This window comes from Schistocerca americana, chromosome 2 (genome assembly GCF_021461395.2).
Source record: "Schistocerca americana isolate TAMUIC-IGC-003095 chromosome 2, iqSchAmer2.1, whole genome shotgun sequence".
NCBI lineage: Eukaryota > Metazoa > Arthropoda > Insecta > Orthoptera > Acrididae > Schistocerca > Schistocerca americana.
In genome coordinates, this window is record NC_060120.1 from 199,127,381 (window position 1) to 199,133,629 (window position 6,249).

A 6,249-nucleotide genomic window follows, 5' to 3' on the forward strand; every position below is an offset into this window, starting at 1 on the left:
GTTGCATGAGGAGGAGCATGCAAATCGTAATGTCAGACCACCAAATAATGCAAAACCATGGCAGAATGTAAATGTTAACAGTATTGGCATGGACTGTGGAAATAACGTGAGCAGAGATGCCGATAGGCGAAATAATGAGGAGCAGGTGCACAGTGATTGATTGTATTCTCCAGTGCAAGAGGATGATGTTGCACCAAGGTAACAGCAAATGGAGGTAAACATAAGAAATGGTACAGAATCCTTCAAACTAAATGCCATCTGTGAATGGGCTAACGTTTACAAGATGGAAAGCAGTAATTTGAACCAGCCATCAAAACCCTTTGTACGTGTTAGCACTAAACAGACGAGGATTATAAGTGAGGAGCAGAAGAAGGTAGTAACAACAGACAAAATGAGCCACATAAAAATCTATACTTTTAATGGAGGTTTAGGGAATTTTTTGGACAGATTTAAACAAATTAAGCACTGTATTTGCAGACAAAATGGGTGGGTATTAGCAGAAAATGTGACAGAACGTGTTTGCCAGAAAGTCTTTTGCAACCAAGTTGAGTCAAGTCATGTTCTGGGGAAGGAGAAAGTACAGAAGCTGCAGAATTACTGGAGATTAGTGATGTCATTGTAGAAGAAATACTGGTGCCTATAAATGATGACAGTTGTGAGGCTATAAGGGAGAGGCAGGAAAATGGTGACCAAAATGGAGGTCAATCAATTAATTATGGGAAAAAGGAAGAGAGAGATGAAAGGGAGAATGGCCAAATGCTGGAAAAAAAATTTGAGCTGTCGTTAGTGAACAGAACAGTTAGTATGGGGGAGAAAAGTGATGAGGGTTATTATTCAAAAATGTGTGTAATTTCTGGAAACAGGGAAGGTTTTGATAGAAGGGAGGTTGTGAATGATTTGTTGGAGGAGGGTTCTGACACTACCAATGAAAGGAAGGTGTTGAGTTGAGTCAGCCAGTAATTGTCTGCAAGTGTGTAACAAAGAAGTACAGTGTTTAGCAAATAGTGGCAATGATTTATGTGTTGTGAGTAAAAGTTGGTTAGAATCATTGCCAAATAGAAATGAACTTGTAAAGATGCCAGTAATGTGAGTGCAGATAATTGTAGCTACAGGAAAAATAAAAAAACCCGTTAAACACGAAGTTCTGTTGTCAGTGAAAATAAATTGTGTGCAAGTACTCGATAACTTCCTTATAATCCCTGATCTAAGTATAAAAATGCTAATTGGCATAGATTTCTTTAACCAGTACAAAGGAAGAATAAATTTTAATGAAAATGTAGTAATTTTTTAAATAAATAGTAAAGATGTGATTTACCATTTTTTTATAAAAAATAATTGGAACAAAGAAGAAGTAGCCAGTATACCAATTAGGTTATTGTAGAAGGATGGAAGATTTAGAGGGCTACAATGAGTATGGAGTGATGTGGGGGTGGACCCTGAGGAAATGAAGGTGGTACAAGAAAAAATAGCAAAGGCTCCACCAACGAATTTCCAAATTTGATAACTGGCACTAGTCAAAACAAGGGAAAAGTGAAAAAAGATTACTGGAGAAACGAAAAAGTTTATGTATGAATATATGGGTCCATTTAGGATTACTGAAAAACCACACCCGAATGTTTATAGGTTAGTATACTGGAAATTGGCGAAACCATTGGGCTTAAGAAATGTCATCGATTTGAAAAGACACATTAGTCCAGGGTTAGATGTGAGTTAAGCTTGGAGGTCTCAGAGGGTATTGCAACCTATCAATGCTAGGTGTTTGACGAACACCAGGTGCTAGAGTTATCGACAATGCTATTTCAGTTCCTTTACGTATTGTCACTCTTCCTCTTCTGTCACTCTGAGTTGAAGCTATCATCTTTAGTTTTCTTACCTCTCAGTGAATGTAAAGTGTTTGAGAGCTTCGTAGGGTGTTATGGCGTCTTATGACAAAATAAATTTAATGGTGGGAGAAATGAGGGTCAAATTGTAATGGAGTGAAGTGATGACATAAGTATGTTGACATAGGAAAATAATTAAGATGCAAAGGTGATGGTATAAAGGGAAAGTGGAACAAGGGTGCATTATCCTGCTCAAAGCTGACAGTAAGGATCGACTTTAGTAATATGAGAAGTTATTCCAAGTTATGTGGAAGTGTATGAAGCATTAATGTATCAGTTAAAATAATGGCAGATAGGAAGGAATATCCTGTTGGAATACATTCCAATAAATTGGAGGCTAAGTGAAATGTGGGGAAATGAAAGTACCCAGATTTGACATGCAGTTAATAAAGGAGATTTTGATGATAAACACTAATGTGTAGTGGTCAGGAAAAGGTGTGTTATAATAATGAAATGGGATATACAGTGGCTGTATAGTTAAAAGAAGTTTAACAAATATGATGAAAAATATACCTGGATGAAGCTGAAGAACATCTATTATGAAAAGAATATGAATGAATGTAGAGATTATATATATGATGATGATGAGGTCCCATACTCCGAGGAGCGTCGGGGACGATGTGGGAGACCCACACCACCGACCAGGCAAGGTCCTAGCGGAGGTGGTTTGCCATTGCCTTCCTCCGACCATAATGGGGATAAATGAAGATGATGAAGATGACACAACACCCAGTCATTTCGAGGCAGGGAAAAATCCCTGACGCCATGAGGAATCAAACCCTCCTCCCCATGCCGTGGTAAGCGAGAACGCTACTGCAAGACCATGAGCTGTGGACATTATATATGTATATATGTCTGCTTGTGTCTGTATATGTGTGGATGGATATGTGTGTGTGTGTGCGAGTGTATACCCGTCCTTTTTTCCCCCTAAGGTAAGTCTTTCCGCTCCCGGGATTGGAATGACTCCTTACCCTCTCCCTTAAAACCCACATCCTTTCGTCTTTCCCTCTCCTTCCTTCTTTCCTGATGACTGTTGCGAAAGCTTGAATTTTGTGTGTATGTTTGTGTGTCTGTCGACCTGCCAGCACTTTCATTTGGTAAGTCACATCATCTTTGTTTTTATATATATATATATATATATATATAATAGAACGAAACATTCCGCGTGGGAAAAATTATATATAAAAACAAAGATGAGGTGACTTACCGAACGAAAGCGCTGGCAGGTCGATAGACACACAAACAAACACAAACATACACACAAAATTCAAGCTTTCGCAACAAACTGTTGCCTCATCAGGAAAGAGGGAAGGAGAGGGGAAGACGAAAGGAAGTGGGTTTTAAGGGAGAGGGTAAGGAGTCATTCCAATCCCGGGAGCGGAAAGACTTACCTTAGGGGGAAAAAAGGACAGGTATACACTCGCACACACGCACATGTCCATCACAAGCAGACATCATCTTTATATATATATAAGATGATGTGACTTACCAAACAAAAGCACTGGCAGGTCAATAGACACACAAACAAACACAAACATACACACAAAATTCAAGCTTTTGCAACAAATGATTGCTTCATCAGGAAAGAGGGAATGTAGGTTTTAAGGGAGAGGGTAAGGAGTCATTCCAATCCCGGGAGCGGAAAGACTTACCTTAGGGGGAAAAAAGGACAGGTATACACTCGCACACACACACATATCCATCCGCACATACACAGACACAAGCAGACATTTGTAAAGGCAAAGAGTTTGGGCAGAGATGTCAGTCGAGGCGGAAGTACATAGGCAAAGATGTTGTTGAAAGACAGATGAGGTATGAGTGGCGGCAACTTGAAATTAGCGGAGGTTGAGGCCTGGCGGATAATGAGAAGAGAGGATATACTGAAGGGCAAGTTCCCATCTCCAGAGTTCTGACAGGTTGGTGTCAGTGGGAAGTAACCAGATAACCCGGACGGTGTAACACTGTGCCAAGATGTGCTGGCCGTGCACCAAGGCATGTTTAGCCACAGGGTGATCCTCATTACCAACAAACACTGTCTGCCTGTGTCGATTCATGTGAATGGACAGTTTGTTGCTGGTCATTCCCACATAGAAAGCTTCACAGTGTAGGCAGGTCAGTTGGTAAATCACGTGGGTGCTTTCACACGTGGCTCTGCCTTTGATCGTGTACACCTTCCGGGTTACAGGACTGCAGTAGGTGGTGGTGGGAGGGTGCATGGGACAGGTTTTACACCGGGGGCGGTTACACGGGTAGGAGCCAGAGGGTAGGGAAGGTGGTTTGGGGATTTCATAGGGATGTACTAAGAGGTTACGAAGGTTAGGTGGATGGCGGAAAGACACTCTTGGTGGAGTGGGGAGGATTTCATGAAGGATGGATCTCATTTCAGGGCAGGATTTGAGGAAGTTGTATCCCTGATGGAGAGCCACATTCAGAGTCTGATCCAGTCCCAGAAAGTATCCTGTCACAAGTGGGGCACTTTTGGGGTTTTTCTGTGGGAGGTTCTGGGTTTGAAGGGATGAGGAAGTGGCTCTGGTTATTTGCTTCTGTACCAGGTCGGGAGGGTAGTTGCGGGATGTGAAAGCTGTTTTCAGGTTGTTGGTGTAATGGTTCAGGGATTCCGGACTGGAGCAGATTCGTTTGCCACGAAGACCTAGGCTGTAGGGAAGGGACCGTTTCATGTGGAATGGGTGGCAGCTGTCATAATGGAGGTACTGTTGCTTGTTGGTGGGTTTGATGTGGACGGACATGTGAAGCTGGCCATTGGATAGATGGAGGTCAACGTCAAGGAAAGTGGCATGGGATTTAGAGTAGGACCAGGTGAATCTGATGGAACCAAAGGAGTTGAGGTTGGAGAGGAAATTCTGGAGTTCTTCTTCACTGTGAGTCCAGATCATGAAGATGTCATCAATAAATCTGTACCAAACTTGGGGTTTGCAGGCCTGGGTAACCAAGAAGGCTTCCTCTAAGCAACCCATGAATAGGTTGGCGTACGAGGGGGCCATCCTGGTACCCATGGCTGTTCCCTTTAATTGTTGGTATGTCTGGCCTTCAAAAGTGAAGAAGTTGTGGGTCAGGATTAAGCTGGCTAAGGTAATGAGGAAAGAGGTTTTAGGTAGGGTGGCAGGTGATCGGCGTGAAAGGAAGTGCTCCATCACAGCGAGGCCCTGGACGTGCGGAATATTTGTGTATAAGGAAGTGACATCAATGGTTACAAGGATGGTTTCCGGGGGTAACAGACTGGGTAAGGATTCCAGGCGTTCGAGAAAGTGGTTGGTGTCTTTGATGAAGGATGGGAGACTGCATGTCGTGGGTTGAAGGTGTTGATCTACGTAGGCAGAGATACGTTCTGTGGGGGCTTGGTAACCAGCTACAATGGGGCGGCCGGGATAATTGGGTTTGTGAATTTTAGGAAGAAGGTAGAAGGTAGGGGTGCGGGGTGTCGGTGGGGTCAGGAGGTTGATGGAGTCAGGTGAAAGGTTTTGTAGGGGGCTTAAGGTTCTGAGGATTCCTTGAAGATCCACCTGGACATCAGGAATGGGATTACCTTGGCAAACTTTGTATGTGGTGTTGTCTGAAAGCTGACACAGTCCCTCAGCCACATACTCCCAATGATCAAGTACCACTGTCATGGAACCCTTGTCCGCCGGAAGAATGACGATGGAACGGTCAGCCTTCAGATCACGGATAGCTTGGGCTTCAGCAGTGGTGATGTTGGGAATAGGATTAAGGTTTTTTATGAAGGATTGAGAGGCAAGGCTGGAAGTCAGAAATTCCTGGAAGGTTTGGAGGGGTTGATTTTGAGGAAGAGGAGGTGGGTCCCGCTGTGACGGAGGATGGAACTGTTCCAGGCAGGGTTCAATCTGGATAGTGTCTTGGGGAGTTGGATCATTAGGAGTAGGATTAGGATCATTTTTATTCGTGGCAAAGTGATATTTCCAGCAGAGAGTACGAATGTAGGACAGTAAATCTTTGACGAGGGCTGTTTGGTTGAATCTGGGAGTGGGGCTGAAGGTGAGGCCTTTGGATAGGACAGAGGTTTCGGATTGGGAGAGAGGTTTGGAGGAAAGGTTAACTACTGAATTAGGGTGTTGTGGTTCCAGATTGTGTTGATTGGAATTTTGAGGTTTTGGAGGGAGTGGAGCTGGAAGTGGGAGATTGAGTAGATGGGAGAGACTGGGTTTGTGTGCAATGAGAGGAGGTTGAGGTTTGCTGGAAAGGTTGTGAAGGGTGAGTGAGTTGCCTTTCCGGAGTTGGGAAACCAGGAGATTGGATAGTTTTTTAAGGTGGAGGGTGGCATGCTGTTCTAATTTGTGGTTGGCCTGTAGGAGGATGCTCTAAACAGCCGGTGTGGATGTGGGAGAGGAAAGAT